Source organism: Capra hircus, chromosome 2 (assembly GCF_001704415.2).
Source record: "Capra hircus breed San Clemente chromosome 2, ASM170441v1, whole genome shotgun sequence".
Classification (NCBI taxonomy): Eukaryota; Metazoa; Chordata; class Mammalia; order Artiodactyla; family Bovidae; genus Capra; species Capra hircus.
Genome location: NC_030809.1, coordinates 8,124,973 through 8,142,956, shown reverse-complemented (window position 1 = coordinate 8,142,956; position 17,984 = coordinate 8,124,973). Strand labels below are relative to the sequence as shown.

Below are 17,984 nucleotides of genomic sequence, written 5' to 3'. Positions count from 1 at the left end.
GTCACAAGTGACTGAACTCACTTTGGCAAGTGTGTAATGAGATGTCAGCTGAAAGGATTCGGAAGACTGGGAAAAGCAGTTCTGTGTCGTGAGGCTCTGGCGCTGCAGTCCTCATGTCCTACAGTAGAGTGCAGTGTGGACAGATAGTAATGAAGCGCATGAATGAGCCACCAGACGAAGGAAGCAGGGAGGTCTGCAAGGTGGTACCCTGTGGTTGTTTCACTGCAAGCTGTTGGGTTTGCCAGCCTTTGACATCATCTGTAATGTTGAAGCAGGGGTGTTCCTGACAAGCTAATGCAACGGTTGGATTTATTCCATTTCAGGGTTAGACTAATGGCAATCGGTGAAAACGTTTTCTGGAAATCAGGTATTTGGATTGGTTCTGCTCTGCAGGGTCTTGGGAAGTGGGGGCGGGAGGTGTAAAGGGTAAGCAGTCACTGGAAAAGCACGGCGGCTGGTAGACCATTTTGTCCTGTGCTGTGGGGACCCTGCCCGCAGGTCAGGAAGGCAAGCGGATGTGACTAGGAGACGCCAGAGAGAAGCGCTATTGAGTAAGTAAGACCGTTGAGACCGAGTCATTTTCCTGACCACAATTCTCTTCCAAAATACTATGGCTCTTTCTTAAACTGACAGATGCGTGGAGCCTCGTCCAGGCCACACTCTCTGGGGCCACCACAGGGCTATTGGAGCTGTCTCCGGCTCTGTGGGAGGAGAGGAGCCATGTGGAACCTTCTTAAATGTGTCTTTGGGGCAGGAAATAGCTGCTCAGGAGGGGAGGACACCCAGCGTTAACTTGCTTGATCAGAGGACACAGCTAGCCACTTTCTGGGCGGAGGAAGGCTGGGGGCAAGAGTGGGGACCCTTCACTGTGCCCTCTTGCTTGGGGCTCAGGCTCCTCATCACTGGAGAGGGAAGGCTGGGCCCTAGTCCCCGAGCTTCCTTTCCCCCAGGGGATTCCCCAGGGGATGACCAGTCAGATATTTGAGAATCTGGCCTGGGCTTGCTCTAGAGAAGATCAATTTTGGGGTTCCATTCATTGTATCCAGTGAACTTGATAAACTGACGGCTGGCTCCGATCCCCAGAGCACCAGTAATGTGTAAAGATCAGGGAGGGCAGGAAGCAGTAAGGAGCCCAGAGTCTGACCTCAAGGTGACCTGGGAGCCAGTCCAGAGCCAAAGGGCTTTGGAGACTAAGTAAGGGCTGGGGTACTTGGAGGATTTGACAGAAGGCTTTTTTAGAGGAGGGGCTTTTCTGATGACTCAGCAGCGCAGGAGCCATAGGAGACCTGGGTTCGATCCCTGGGTCGGGAAGATCCCCTGGAGGAGGAAATGGCAATCCACTCCAGTATTCTTGCCTGGCGAATCCCATGGACAGAGGAGCCTGGCGGGCACAGTCCACGGGCTCACCAAGAGTTGGTCATGACTGAGTATGCACATTTTCCAGAGGAGGCAAGACTTGGACTAGATCAGGAAAGATGAGCAGACACCAAAATCCCCCCAAACAGTTTCTTTTAAAAATGTTCAAGCTAACAGAGCTTCTTGTTTTTGTCCTCAGAAAAGGGTCCAAAAACAGTAAAAACAAAAACAAAAACAAAAAAAACAATCAAGGTGAAGCAGAGGTGTCAGCAGTTCTCAAGGATGCCAAGACTGGCAGCCGTGGGTCCTGTTATCCAGACTCCAGGGAAAGAAAGGGAGTGGGCCACTGGTGCTAACCCTTTAAGCATTTTGCCAGCCTGGGGGTGGGGGGCACTGGAATCCCCCTCTGTAGCAGTAATGAGATTCCAGGGTGGTAGATGGACATTGGATCCCGGGTACCACAGAGGAAACCCCAGTGGTACCAGGTGAGCAGGGACCAAACCTGGCTGCATCTCAGACTCAATCTGGGAGCCTGAATCAGACGAGAGGACGGACTCCTTGGCAGACCTGAGGAATCGGCGTCTCTGGAGGTGGAAGCCTGGAATCTGCGCTAGGTGGATCTCTCTTCTGGGCCATTCACTGCAGGAAGCATTGGCCCAGACCTTCTGAATTTCCCCACCAGCCTTCCTGTCCTGGTGTGACCCTCAGACTGGGGCCTACGGCTGTGATGCTGTCGGAAATCTGGGAGGCCCCCTCTCCCCATGTTTGTGTGAGGCCCCCAACACTCATCTCAGTGGCTCTGGCCCACAGGGCAGCCAGCCCCCTGGATCCTCCCCAAGCTCTTCTCTGAAGCAGGAACCACTTGGCATCTCCAGCGATCCTTTGTCCCAGTGGAGAGAGACCAGAACATGGATAAATGCAATTGTGAAAGCAATTTTTCTCAGACCAGGATCATAGAAGACAATTCCTCAGCATTCAAATATTATAATGAGTCCAAGTTCCACTTCAAAGCAGGCTAATTTAATAATAGGAAGAGCTGGGGCTCCGAGGAATTCTAATTAGATTTCTTTCCACACTGCCCCTTGAGTTTTTTTCTGAAGAGCAGCCAGAGCTGCTTGATTGTGTTATGTTTGGGTCCAGCGTGAAGAAACTTGGAAGCTGAGCCTGGCTGGGGAAAGACCATTCATCTGACTAAAGCCTGACAACTCAGATCCTGCTCCCAGCAGGAGAGGGCTCTGGCTACTGTGAAAGTCAAATAAGATTTGGGGTGGCAGGGGTGGGGCGGGGTGAGGGAGGGGACTTGGGGTAGCAGAGGGCTTCCCGTGCCAGCTTGATGAGATGGGAAGATGGGGCGTGTTAGGAGAATGAGATCTGGAGCGAGACTACTTCTTCCTTTCCCAGCAATGTGACCTAAGTATGTGGTGTGACCTCTCTGCACCTCAGTTTCCTCATCTGTGAAGTGGGTTAATGATGGAGCCTGCCATATAAGGCAGATGGGAACACTGAAGGTACTAGGACCCCCATAGTGGCTAATATAGTACCTGGCACAGAGTACTATTATCATTACTCTTGAATGTAAGGAAATCAAAAGATGGGAAAGGCTTCTTAAGGTCAGGGCTGACTTAACTTTGCATAAATCCACTGGGCTCAGAAGCCAGCTTGGAGGAAATACCCAGGAGAGACTATTTCTGCTATTGTTACAAGATCAACGCAATCACAGTTCAAGTTTTGCCGCTTATTAGCTGGGTGACCTTGGACACGTTGCTTTACATCTCTGGGCTTCAGTGTCTTTGGCTTTAGAGGAATGATAACAATAATAAACAAAGAGAGGTGTGACAGTAGGGGAAGATGTGTGCGAGGAGCACCAACTAGCCCAGGCTCGTACTGGGGCCACAACAAATATTATTACCCAAACCATCCGTTCTGTAACACAAACCTTTGCCCGTGTTTCACCTCTGGAATTTGGATGCCTCTTATGACTGATGGTGTCTTACAGTTGCTGTTGTCTGGGCAAACACTGAAAGCTCCAGAGTCAAGACTTGCAGAATGGGAGCAAGAGGTGTGGTCGAAAAATCCAGGGAGATGTTAGGAACACCAGGGTTGGGGGAGAGGATTTGGTAAATCCTCCACGTTTGGCAGCATTGCCCACAAGGGGTCAAAAGTGAGCTAGTGCTGGTGAGGCCTCTGATGGACTACTTGGAGGTTGGGGAATCAGCCTTCAAATTTGGGGTTGAGGTGGGGTGGATGGCGGGGATGCCCAGGATCCAAACTCTTAAGGATCCACTCCTGACCCAGGTGGGATGCCAGGCGATGTTTAGTCAGGAAGTGGTTCTACAGGAAGCCCGGGCCTGGGAACTTTTTCGATCAAACAGCACTCAAGCTGTGCCGTTTTGCATTTCGCCTGGTGCCAATTCCGTGCAGGATGTGAAGTATATTAGGGCTGGAAGGGCCTCTCTGGTTGCTTTGTGGCGGAGGAAAAAGTGCAATAACTGCTGCACATGGGTTTTTCCTCACTTCCCAGGTAAACTGTCGCATCCTGGGGAGAAGGAGGGACCTGATTGCTCACCTTGGAGGCCTTTCAGGAGCCAAGAGGCCCTGGCTGCTGCAGGCAGCCTTGATCTGCCAGAGACAACTGAAACCGTTGAACACACATGGGGGATCTGAGGCTTTCTAGGAATCAGGCTCTGTGCTGACTGCAAATACATTTTCTCTCTCCTTATTGTAGCAACAGCAATAATAGCTGTTGCTGGAGGGCTCACATGAGCCGGGCACAGCGCCAAGCCCTGGGCAGTCCTCATTTCATTTGATGTCGATGTGGCATCTGTAGCAGATGGGCTAAGATGACGGCTTTTGCCCTCAGAGGACATGGACTCAGATCTTTGCTTCTTTCTTGTAACGATGGGAGTCACTTAACCTATTCAAGCCTCCAAGTTTCCATCTGCCAGGTGGAGGTGATCCTAGTGTCTCGGGCTGTTATAAAGATTAGAAATGCGCGTGCTTGCTCCTCCCTTGCATCTGGCGTATTTAGTGGATGTTCAACCAACTCTAGCAATTGTCTCTGTGCAAAACAAACTTCCTGGCAGTCGGAAAAGTTAGTCATCACTGAAGATGAGGAAACAGAGGCCCAGAGAGTTAAATGACTTGCTTAGGATCCCACAGTGACAGGTGGCTGGGCCAGGATTCAAAGCCAGGACTATCGGACACCCACCCTTTACTCAGGGCTCTGATACTTCCTCAGTGGCCAGAGCTGCTGTCCTCCTCATGTGGCAGGCCCTGGGGAAGGGCCTGCAAGGCATTGTCCCCAGAGGGCCCAGGCAGAGAGTGGGCAACAGCTTGGCCATGTGGTGAAGGGCGTGGAATCTGCAGTGTCATCCTGCCAGGCTGACACTCCCTGGCTGTGTGACTTTGGGCCAGTGACTTAAGCTCTCTGGGCCTCTGTTTCCGTATTGGTAAAATGAGGATTAAATGCAATAAGAAATGTAAAGTGCTCAGCCTTGAGCCTCCTTTTGTGTCCAGAGCTCAGAAGTGGAGCTTCCCAGATGCCACTTGTTGTTTTTATGATTGTTATTATTATCACCCTGGGGTGGTCACCCACTTGAATGTGGGTCCTCCACCCTCCTCCTTGAGAGCCTTCAGAGCCAGAGAGTGGCCCAGCAGGACCTCTGGGGCCATGAGGCATAGCTGTTTGAAGTAGTATCCTTTTCACTCCTGTCCACTTCTCCAGCCAGGGCAGAGGTCCAGTCTGGCTGGTTGGCAGTCCCAGCTGCCCAAGAGCCAGGTTGGCATTTCATGATAGGGAAGTTGGATCCTGGCACCTGCATACCTGGCAGGAGGAGGCCAGGCTCCTGATGCCCATCTGGTGACATTGTTTAAAGGACTCCATCTTCAGATGCCTCGGCTGTCCCCCAGCGCTGACCACAAGCCATGTGATGCTGGGCTGCAGCCTTCGGGCTCTCCATGGACTCTATTCTCTGGAGGGGGGGTGGCGGGGTGGGAAGAGGTGAAGGATTTCCAAGCCGGGACAGAACCCAGAGTGGCTAGAGCAGACTAGTGCCTGTATACTCAGAGCTTGAAGACATCAGGAAGCAAATGAGAGACACTTTGAGGCTCTCTGCCTGATTTCTCCAGAGAAGGCAATTGCACCCCACTCCAGTACCCTTGCCTGAAAAATCCCATGGACAGAGGAGCCTGGTAGGCTGCAGTCCATGGGGTAGCTAAAGGTCGGACATGACCGAGAAACTTCACTTTCACTTTTCACTTTCATGCATTGGAGAAGGAAGTGGCAACCCACTCCAGTCTTCTTGCCTGGGGAATCCCAGGGATGGTGGAGCCTGGTGGGCTGCCATCTATGGGGTCACACAGAGTTGGACACTACTGAAGTGACTTAGCAGCAGCAGCAGCAGCAGCCTGATTTCTCTGAGGTTGAGGCTCAAAAATGTATCTTCCCTACTTTAACTCTCCTTTTTTAATTGTTCTAGACATAAAGAAAATTTAGATAATGCAGGTTAGCCCAAAGAAGAAAATGAAAGTTCTCCACAAACTCACAGTTTGAGGATGATGCTTGCTAATGTTTCAGTACCTATCCTTTCTGTCTTGTTTCTATGGACACAAGTAGACTTTTCAAAACAATCCTGGGAGATTAAATCATTGTCTACGTAAAGTGCTTAGAATGGTACCCAACACATGGTAAGTGTTTGACAAGTATAAACTATTATCACTATTTCCATTTTATAGTCTGATTTTTCTCAAATATAATTTCAGTTCACGAGAATGGCAACCTTGTATGCCTGATTCATTTCGGTGAGCTAGTGTTTAGCACATAGTAGGTGCTCAGTAAACATGTGTTGAATAAATAGATGAATAGACATTTCTTCACCTCATTAGATTTTTATCTGTGGTTAATACATTTTGTTGTTGTCATTTAGTAGCTAAGTCGTGTCGGACTCTTGAGACTCCATGGACTGTAGCCTGCCAGTCTCCTCTGTCCATGGGATTTCCCAGGCATGAGTACTGGGGTGGGCTGCTGTTTCCTCCTCAGGGGATCTTCCTGACCCAGGGATCAAAGCTTCGTCTTCTGCACTGGCAGGTGAACTCTCTACCACAGAGCTACCAAGGAAACCCACCCTGTTACATTTAATAGCAGCATCATAATGCATTGCTGAATTCGTTTCTAAGCTTGTGCTTGGTGCTTATTTTAAAAGTCACTCCCAACCTCCTAACTCTCCACCTCAACGAGTGTCCTCTCCTAGACTTCATTCCCTTCTGCAAGAGATGGGAGATTCTAGGGTCCCTGGAGCCTGGGGACCCAACATCCCCTCAGAGAAGCCAGAAGTCAGCCTGTGGGCTGCCAGCACCCTCTTTGGCTCACAAAACCGCCAGTCATCGGCTTAAACTGTCTAGGTAGCGCGCAGACGAGTAAAACCCCAACTCCTGCATTTTTGATGAAGTTGACATTATACAAATGCTCAGGGCTTACTTGGTCAGACCCGGCAGCGAGGGGCTGAATCAATAATGAAACGCTGGGAGGAATAAAACATTAAACAGGGAGTTCTGCAAGGCAAGCAGCTGGGGGGTGGGGTGCATGGTTTCAAGTCAGGTGACCCAACATGGGCAGTGGCCAATGGTCCCTTTTCCCTGGCCACTAGGCAGGGAAATGGCACAGCACGCAGATTATCCTTGATTCCTACAAGTGTGGTAGGTGGCCATGTGACTTCCTGGGAAGACCTCCAGACCAGAAGTCCAGACACAAGAAGATAGGGTTCATTTTGTGGGCCCAGGCAGATGGTTTTTACCCATCTGCCTCAGTTGGGAGAATAGATTCTTGATGAGGGTGCCTGTGTCCAGGTGTCAGAGTCAATGCACTCACCATGAACTTGGGGATGGGAAGGTCCAGATATGTAGTCTGTTAAGAGCCACAAAAGCAGGACTCAGGAAATCCATCACTTGGATCTGTTCTAGCTCATTTTCAAGCTTCTCTCTGTTCCAAGATTCTTGTCCTTGGGGTCACTGAGAAAAGCCTTCCTCTGGCTTCTGCTCCATCCAGAGGATATTTGAAGATAATCTCTGCAGCGAAGGGGACCCCAAGCCCCAGGTTTCACTTTTCACCCCAGGTCACATCTTTGGCTCTTACCATAGGACCCTGAAATTTGGGACAAGAATCTGCCTGCTCCCCAGAGAGTGGTGGGGCTGGGAAATGGAGGAGAGAGGAGCCGAATAGGCTGAAGTGAACTGTGGGTGCAGCTGCCAGGTAGGGGGTGTCTCTGCATTTACTCCATCACATCCCCCTTTTGCCTGTTTATTTGCTTTCCAGAACTTGAATCCTCAAAGCCTGGTTTGTGGCCCTGTGGCCCTGTGTCATTGGCAATGGCTGAGTATTATTGGAAATGTAACACCTTGGTCCCACATACACCTACTGAAGCTGAATCTGCATTTCAACTTGAAGGTTCAAGGTGGAGAAGACACCCCTGGCTGGGTCGGGGTTGGGGTGGGTGGAGGGACAGCTCTGCTCTCAGAGCAGATGCTAGTTTCACTGGAGGTGATACCTGGGAAACGCCTTTCCTCTAGGGTGGTTTATCTCTGCTTCTTCTTGAAACCAGATTGAGTCAAATGACACTTTCATCTGTTGGTTTGAAGGCATTTGAAAGGACTTCCCCACTCTACTTTTTCTGTTGTGAGAGTAAAAACAAGACATTCAACAAACATTCACTGAATGCCGTTTATGGGCCAGAACTGGGCCTGGGCCTGGCGGTTGGAGGAGGGGATCTTAGATTCAAGTATCAATCAGGAAACACCTGAGGATGCAGACCGTAGCCAGGTCAATCCCCACATACAGCTCTAACTACAGGAAGGGCCTCCTTAGATATCTGGTTTACCTCTCTCATCTGCATTCACAGTGGATCGGGATCATAACAGAATCGCCTGGGGGGTTTTTCTCAAAATGTGATCCCCCTCAGCATGCCTGCCTCAGTAAGGCTGAATCAAAAAAAGCTTCCCTGGTCATTCTGATTCTCAGGTTTGACCTGCTAAGAACTACTGCTCTGTAAGGTGTTGCAATGATTTCTTCTCCTTCAGGAGCTGAGATGGCTTGTCTGTCATGACCAAAGCATCGTTGGCCATCACAGCTCATTCCCTGGGGGTGGGAGACGGCTTCCTGTGCACAGGCGGGCAGTCCCTTTTTCCTGGGAACACGGCTGGACCGCAAGCACCAGTCTTCTTTGGAGTTGAGAGGGGTCATGTGACTATGTTCTAGCTAACAGAAAGTGATACACACCTCTTTGGGGCTGAGCCTGGAGAGAGAGGTTGGGTCTTCTCTCTGAGCTCTCTACAGCCAGCTGGGACCTCAACCACGCAGATGACAAGTTCCCAAAGGATGGCAGAGCCACAAGATGGAAGGAATCTGGGCCCCTGGGTCCCTGAACCACCACATAGAGCTGAAATTCTTGCCAGCTATCAACATTAACCTCAGATATGAATGAGAGACACAAATATACTTTTTTTCTTAAAGCCACTGAATTTGGGGGTTTATTTATGTAATGGCAGCATACCTTGCCCTAACTAATTCTTTCCTCTCTGCCCCACTTATTTTGTCCCAACACATTTTAAGCTAAATGTTAAGAATTTCAGATTTAGACTATACTACTGCACTAATAGCTTCCCTGATAGCTCAGTTGGTAAAGAATATGCCTGCAATGCAGGAGACCCCAGTTTGATTCCTGGGTTGGAAAGAGCCATTGGAGGGATAGATTACACACTCCAGTATTCTTGGGTTTTCCTTGTAGCTCAGCTGGTAAAGAGTCCACCTGGGTTTGATCCCTGGGTTGGGAAGATCCCCTGGAGAAGGGAACAGCTACCCACTCCAGTATTCTGGCCTGGAAAATTCCATGGACTACATAGTCCGTGGGGTTGCAAAGAGGCAGACACGACTGAGCGACTTTCACTTTCATTGCACTAATATTCTTATCTGAGAGTAGATAGGGCTTTTGCTTGGCTTCCTGGGTGGCTCAGATGGTAAAGAATCTGCCTGCAATGCGGGAGACCTGGGTTTGATCCCTGAATTGGACAGATCTGGAGAAGGGAATGACTACCCACTCCAGTATTCTTGCCTGGAGAATCCCATGGACGGAAGAGCCTGGTGGGCCACAGTCCACAGGGTCACAAAGAGTTGGACATGACTGAGCGACTAACAGAACACATATAGGGCTTTTGCTCAGTACAGTCTAAACTTCAGTATATTGTCAGGATCTTTTGTACCTGATTTTAATTTGTTTAATTTGGTTTATTTTTTGAGCAATTCTATTTGTAAGGCCTGATAGTTATAAGCTTTTATTTTCCCTTTACAGATCTTCCAATAGAGAAATTGTACTTATTATTTTATAGTGAAAAATATTACCATATCTTGCAATTACCCCATGGGTCCATTGGATACTTTTGTAAATCTAAGATAGATTTGGGGATTTTAGTAATCTTATTTTTCCTATCTCTTGAAACACTTCTCTATTTCCTCATCCTAGAAATCATTTCACCATTCAGTTCAGTTCAGTTCAGTTCAGTTGCTTAGTCGTGTCCGACTCTTTGCGACCCCATGAATCGCAGCACGCCAGGCCTCCCTGTCCATCACCAACTCCTGGAGTTCACTCAGACTCACGTCCATCGAGTCCATGATGCCATCCAGCCATCTCATCATCTGTTGTCCCCTTCTCCTCCTGGCCCCAATCCCTCCCAGCATCAGAGTCTTTTCCAATGAGTCAACTATTTGCCTGAGGTGGCCAAAGTACTGGAGTTTTCAGCTTTAGCATCATTCCTTCCAAAGAAATCCCAGGGCTGATCTCCTTCAGAATGGACTGGTTGGATCTCCTTGCAGTCCAAGGGACTCTCAAGAGTCTTCTCCAACACCACAGTTCAAAAGCATCAATTCTTCGGCGCTCAGCCTTCTTCACAGTCCAACTCTCACATCCATACATGACCACAGGAAAAACCATAGCCATTTCAACATTACTTGCCAACTATTCTCAACTACACTAGAGGACTGCAATAATAACAAAAGGGAGCAGAGATGGAGTTGTTTAGAAGAGTGGTGTGACACGGGGCATCACTGTTATGTCATCTCGTTTCTTACTGTGCCGCTATGGCAGGCAGCATATGTGCATGCCTGCTAAGTTGCTTCAGTGGCGTCTGACTCTTTGTGACACTGTGGACTGTAGCCTGCCAGGCTGTTCTGTCCGTGGGATTCTCCAGGCAAGAATCCTGGAGTGGGTTGCCATGCCCTCCTCCAGGGATGTTCCCAACCCAGGGATTGAATCCATGTCTCAAGTCTCCTACATTGGCAGGCGTGTTCTTTACCACTAGCACCACCTGGAAGTTAATGGCCCCTCAAAGATGCCCACATTCTGACCCCTGGAACTTGTGAATACATGACCTTGTGCGGCAAAAGAGACTGAAGATGGGATTAAGTTAAGGACCTTGAGATGGGAGATGATTCTGGATTATCTGGGTGGCTCAATATAATCACAATGGTCCCTAAAGGAGTCAGAGAAAAAGATATGACTCTGAAAATGGAGCAGCAGAGTGATACAGCATGAGAGAGAGACAGCGTTGCTGGCTTTGAAGACGGAGGAACGCGCTGAGAGCTAAGCAACGTGCCTGAAAGAGACAAGGAAACGATTTTGCCATGGAGCGAGCCTCCAGAAGAAGCACAGCCCTCACTGACATCTTGATTTCAGCCCAGGAAGGCCCATTTCAGACTTCTGACCTCCAGAGCTAGATGCTAATATATTCGTGTGGTTTTAGGCCACCAGCTTCACGGTGATATTTACCAGATGCAGTAGGAAACTAAGACAGTTGCCCCAAGCATTGCAGTCAGGAGATATGAAGAGAAATCTGGAGATACCGGTTTATAGTCTGACTTCTGCTTTCATTGGACACAGTTGAGAAATGAGAATGTTTTCCTTTTCATCCCTAATGACAAAGAGAAGAAAATGGACAGAAGAGGAAAGCGTTTTGAAATAATTGGTTTATCCAGAAGATGAATGCAGAGAGCCAGATAGCATCACTTTAGACTCACATTAATGAGGATGGTGAAACTGATCACGTAAGTGAAATCTCAGATCATCAGTCTTCAGATGATGATGTCTTCTATGAACTTTCTCAAATTCAAGAATCAAAGATTAAGCCATGTATTTCTAAAGAAAAAGGAAAATACAGTCTTCTCATCTAGTCAATCACTCAACCAGCAGGACAATAATCCAGACCATTCTCTTTTACTACAGGATGTATCACACTATTTTCATCCTTTGTGATGTTTGTACACCAGCATCTACTTGGTATAGTTCAGAAGTGGACAAAAGCTAAGGCAGGTGTCAACAGAAGGTCATTGGGAGGAAATACTTGGTGAGAAACGCTGGGCTGGAAGAACACAGGCTGGAATCAAGATTGCCGGGAGAAATATCAGTAACCTCAGATATGCAGATGACACCACCCTTATGGCAGAAAGTGAAGAGGAACTAAAAAGCCTCTTGATGACAGTGAAAGCAGAGAGTAAAAACGTTGGCTTAAAGCTCAACATTCAGAAAACGAAGATCATTGCATCCAGTCCCATCACTTCATGGGAAATAGATGGGGAAACAGTAGAAACAGCATCAGAGTTTATTTTGGGGGGCTCCAAAATCACTGCAGATGGTGACTGCAGCCATGAAATTAAAAGACACTTACTCCTTGGAAGAAAAGTTATGACCAACCTAGATAGTATATTCAAAAGCAGAGACATTACTTTGCCAACAAAGGTCCATCTAGTCAAGGTTATGGTTTTTCCTGTGGTCATGTATGGATGCGAGAGTTGGACTATGAAGAAGGCTGAGCGCCGAAGAATTGATGCTTTTGAACTGTGGTGTTGGAGAAGCCTCTTGAGAGTCCCTTGGACTGCAAGGAGATCCAACCAGTCCATTCTGAAGGAGATCAGCCCTGGGTGTTCTTTGGAAGGAATGATGTTGAAGCTGAAACTCCAGTACTTTGGCCACCTCATGCAAAGAGTTGACTCATTGGAAAAGACTCTGATGCTGGGAGGGATTGGGGGCAGGAGGAGAAGGGGATGACGGAGGATGAGATGGCTGGATGGCATCACTGACTCAATGGACTCGAGTCTGAGTGAACTCCGGGAGTTGGTGATGAACAGGGAGGCCTGGTGTGCTGCGATTCATGGGGTCGCAAAAAGTTGTACATGACTGAGTGACTGAACTGAACTGAACTGAACTGAAATTTTAAAAAATCATTAGATCATAGATTCTCATTCTGATTGGAGAGTAGAAATATAAAAATGCAATTCTTTTGCATTTATGGAGTGAAGACAGTGTCCATCTTCAGCAAAATGAATAGCCATCAAAAGCTCTAAAAATTTCAAGTACCGCATTTTGGATTTCCAAGTGCAAGAAGAGAAATCAGAAATGATGAGCATATAGAATCCAGTGAAGATGTACTTTGAATCTGAAATCAGTATTTATCAGATGTGTGCATCCCTATTCAGGCATGAAAGCTGATGACTGTTAGTGAGATGTTAGTTACATTTGGAGGATGTTGCCCATATCAGATATCTTCAAAACCAGGAAAACATGGAATAAAAATTTTAAGTTTAAATTCTTATTAGAATATCTAATAGAGCTGGTCTTCACTCTCCCTTTATTCTTATTTCTCTAAAATTTTTCAAAAAAGGACTGAAACTGTTTTGAAGTGGTTCATGAGGTCTAGATGGTAAATGATAATGACCACTTTTCTGCACGCACTAAAGACTGAAGCAGTCTTTCTCTCCATTCTTCTTTTTGTCATAATCATGCCACCGAGACCAGGGGGCTGTTTGAGCCAAGATACTAGGAGGTGTGCTGTTCAGACACGCCTCACCGAGCCTCTTCAAAGACAAGACTCGATAGAGCATTTATGTGTGGAATTGTCTCCCAGGCTTGGATTGAACGCTGCAGAGCCCTCTCTATCAACTGCCATCAGCTGAAAAGCTAGTTCTGGAGGGCCCAGTCTTTCAGATAATATAGAAAGACAAGGGCATAAGCAAATCTGGGCTTCCTTCTCTCTTTCTCTATTTCTTTATTGACTTCATCCATCCAGCCATCCATTTGAACATGCCTTCAGAAAGATTTGTTTGGCTCTTACCACGTGCTTGATCAGAGAAGTGGTTCTCAAAGTGTGGTCTCTGGGTCTCTGGGGGTCCTCTGAGACCCTTACAGAAGGTCTGTGAAATGGGCCTCCTAATATGAATTGAGGCAGTGGTACCCAATGTACTAGGGTCATTAAATTCTTCATGGCCATGCACGCACAGTAAAAATGAAGCAAAGTTAGTTTTGTTAAGTCTTCATCTTTGAGTACACATCTCTTTCGTATTCTGTGTAAGGAAATGGGGAGACACACGCAGAACTCTGCATACGGAAGTCTGAAGGTTGCCTTGACAACAAACACTGGTGGATTATTTGGGTGGTGTGCGAAACTAGATGCTTCTTTCATGGATCACTATGTTTATTTGAAAGACTGGTGGACAAACCACCGTTATGCAGACTTGGGTATCTGGTAGACCTTTCCTTGAAAATGAGCCCAAAGAGTCTGCCACTTCAAGGAAAATAATGGACAGTATTTGTTGTCAATGATAAAATTTGAGCTTTCAAGTGAAAAATAAGAATTTTGGAAAGCTTGTATCTGCCACTGTGAGCTGGACAGTTTCTCAAGACTTGCAGACTTCTCTGATGAAATCTGTGGTGGTATTAACAGATGTGATTTTTGGTATAGTATAATGAAATGTGTAAACATTTGGAAGATCTGCATAATTCAAGGAACCACTGTTTTCAGAGTAACTAGTGTATGATGTTTTCATTTTCCAGGGCTGCCTTAACAAAGTACCGCTAACTGGCACTTTGCCTTAAACAACAGCAATTTGTTTTCTTCTAGTCCTAGAGACTAGAAGTCCAAGATCAAAGTGTTGGCAGGGCTGGCTCCTCTCAAGGGTCGTGGCAAGAGACGGTCTTATGTTTCTCTGCTGGCTTCTGGAGGTTTGCTGACAATCTTTGTCATTCCCTGGCTTATCAATGCGCCGCCTGATCGCTGCCTTTATCTTCACTTGGCAATCTTCCTGTATGTGTCTGTGTCCAAATTTCCCCTTTTTATAAGGGTACTGGGCATTTTGGATTAGGAGCTTCCCTACCTCAGTATGACCTCATGTCATCTAATAGTATCTGCAATGACTCTTGCCTCTTTCTGAGGCCCTGGGGGTTTAGGACTTCAACATATGAATCGGGTGTCGGAGGAGGGGTGGATACAATTCAGCCCATAACACATGAGGCACTTGATGTCACAAAATTGTGCACGGGTAAAAGATTCACTCTAAGTTCAGGACAGATCAAAGTATTTAAAAATAACTGAATATAAAAAAAACTCACGTGGTTTCAGATTCCACATTGTAACTACCCTTTAAAAAACTGCTATTGTTGAGTTTTGGTGTAGTAACAAAGAAGAATATGCATAGCTATCTGAAAAGGCTTTTAAAACACTCTCCCCCTTTCCAACTACATATTGTGTGAGGCCAGATTTTCTTATACACACTTCAACAAAAATAACATATTGAAACAGATTGAATGCAGAAACAGATATGGAAATCCAGCTGTCTTCAGTTAAACCTGACATTAAAAAAATTTACAAAATAAAGCAATACATTCTTCTCATTAATATTTTTGTTTTGAAAAAATAGTTATTTTAAAAATTCATTAATGCAAACATAAAATGGGTTTATCATCAGTATTTTAATGAATTAGTAAATGTTTTAAATTTTCTAAATGTTTTAAATCTGTTTTAATTTCTATTATGGTAAATATCTATGGCACGACCTCTCCCTGGCACTAATGATGTTGGTTTGATAATTCTTTGTTATTGGGGCTGTCCTATGCACTGTAGAATATTAGCAGCATCTCTGATCTTTACCAACTGGATGCTAGTATTGGTCTTCGCTTTTTCGCTACTTTCTGGAAGTTGTGACAACCGGAAATGTCTTCAGACATAGCCAAATGGCCCCCAGTGGAGAACCTCTGATTATAGATACAGCCAGTATAAACCAAAGCTCTTTGGGGTCCTCAATAATTGTTAAGAGCGAAAAAGGATCCTGCAACTAGAAAGTTTTAATGCTACTGATGTAGGGGGAAAATCATTCATGGCACTTGCCCTCATGGAACTTAGGGTTTAATGGAGGAGACAAACAGGAACCAAACAGCGGCAAAATTGCAACCTTGGCCAGTGATGGAATATGATGTATACAATGCCACAAGACCTCCTCGTCCTCTCTACTTGAAGGAGCTGCAATGAGCCAAGAGGAAATCCAGGGAAGCTTGGAGTCCTAATTGCCACCAGAAAGAAGTTTCCAGAAGGACTGGGAGGTCAACAGTGTTAAGTGATGCTGAAAGTTTGAGTAACATGAGAAAAGCCTCATTAATCAGTCCTCGGTGATAGAGATTTTTTTGCTGTGTTTACTAAAATAATTTTGGCTGAAAACAATAGAAACTGACATCCTTTTTAAAGGAAAAAAATGGTTATTTAATGGGTACTGAAATAACTGATAGATTCAAAAGAAGTTTCAACTTGGGCAGGGAAGTTGGCCAGGATATCTCAGCACTAAGGGGCCATTCATGAACCTACTTTCAGGCTCTATTAGACTGTCCGAGTACTATTAGGAAAGGAGTCTAAGCTGAGCGGGGGTTTTTGGAAGTCAAGTGGTAGATGGAGTTGGGACCCACCTCACATTAGTCTTTGCACGTCTACTCTGACGTCATTCACTGGTCCTCGGGTGTTACCTGGGAAAGATATGCTTGGAAGCTGGATGGACCCTTTCGTTGTTTCCCAGACCTGTGGAGGTAAAAGCCATTATGGAAAGAGACGAAAAATGGAATCCCCTGAAGCTCTCCTACTGCCTCTCCTGGCCAAGATGGTAAATCAGAAGCAATAGTGTATTTGAGGAGAAATCGCAGGGACTAGTGCCCCCAACAAAGACTTGAAGGGGGCATGAGTGGCCATCCACATCGCATCCCTATCCAACCCGCCTATCTGGCTTGAGTGGATACGGCACACGGTAAACTTACCAAGTAGGTAATCCCAGCTGCTCTGCTGGGTGTGATATACTTACTGGAGCAAATCAGCACAAACTCTGGAACTCAGTCTGTGACTGTTAAGCTGGTGAATGCATTTGTCTTGGTTCCCATCAGTAGAAAAGAGCAAATACGATTTGCTTTCACATGGCAGGGACGGCAGTATGCATTTATTGTCTTGCACCAGGGCTAATTCACTCTCCTGCTTTCTGATATGAAAAAGTCCTTAGGGATCTTGACAGTCTTAATACTCTGCAGAATATTTTATTGGTTCTCTATATTGATGATATCATGGTAATGGACCTGGTGAGCAGAAAGTAGATACCAAGACACCCTTGAAAGACCCACATGTTCCATAAGGATGGAGGTTATAAACTCCACAAAGATTCAGAGGCCTGTCACAAAACTGGTGAAGTTTGTAGGGACAGAGTCTGGGGAGTGCTAGTATGTCTTCTCTAAAATAAAAGACAAATTGTTGTGTCTTACACAACTCACTCCTAAGAAACAGACCTAATGCCTAGTGGGCCCTTTTGGATTTTGGAGGCGCTGCTTACACACTAGCTAAAACTGCCCTGACTCATTTGTTAGATGACTTGGAGGCTGCCAATTCTGAGTGGGTCCAGGACAAGAGAGGCCTCTGCAATGAGTCCAGACTGAGATGCAAGCAGTGTCTGCTTGTTCATTCTGCACAGTGCCTAGGGCCCACAACACATTTAAGGGCCCATAAAACATTTTAACTTTAGTTTATTTTAAAATCAAAAGGAAAAAATGAATCGAATGATTATGAATTCAGCCTAGATTATATCCATCTTTATACCAAAGGAGCTGTAAAATACACTTTTTTAATATATGTATATTTTTTGACGAAAGAAAGGACCCACAGGGACTTCCTTGGCGGTCCAGTGGTTAAGACTTTGCCTTCCAATGCAGAGGGTACAGATTTGATCCCTGGTTAGGGAGCTTAGATCTCACAGCCTTGCGGACAAAAGACTAAAACATAAAGAAGCAATATTGTAACAAAGATTTAATAAAGAGTTAAAACAAAGAGAGGACACACAGAGTAAAAATGCCTGGCCCCCTGGAAGCCATCGTGCCGCTCTTGGTGCTACTCTGCCTTTGGGATCCAGTTGATTTGATGGTGTTTGAAGTACCTTTGGGCTCCCCTGGTGGCTCAGATGGTAAAGAATCTGACTTCCATGCAGGAGACCCGGGTTCAATCCCTTGGTCGGGAAGATCCCCTTGCCTGAGAATTCTACGGGCAGAGGAGCCAAGTACCTTGGCAGATCAGGGCACCATTAGAGTATCAGGTCAGTCTTATTAGGACAGTCAGAGCGTGGGGATCCTAAGGTTCTGTGTCAAGGCCATGCCCTCTCTGGCAGAGAGCTACTCTTCATCTGAAAAGCAGCTCCAAGCAGATCGAATGTCTAATGATGGGCACAAGCGCCTGTGCGGCCAGAGCTGCCTGTCCACTTGTGTCTTGTCAGAGGCTCCAAGTCAGAATGCTAGTTCTAA

At 46.4% G+C, this 17,984-nt stretch overlaps 1 long non-coding RNA gene across 1 annotated transcript; it reads left to right on the top strand.

Annotated features, from left to right (window-relative positions):
• LOC106503265 lies at nucleotides 283–7,695 on the top strand. The gene is made up of 3 exons (XR_001296894.1): nucleotides 283–367; nucleotides 499–551; nucleotides 7,667–7,695. It is a non-coding gene; the product is annotated as an uncharacterized LOC106503265 (long non-coding RNA).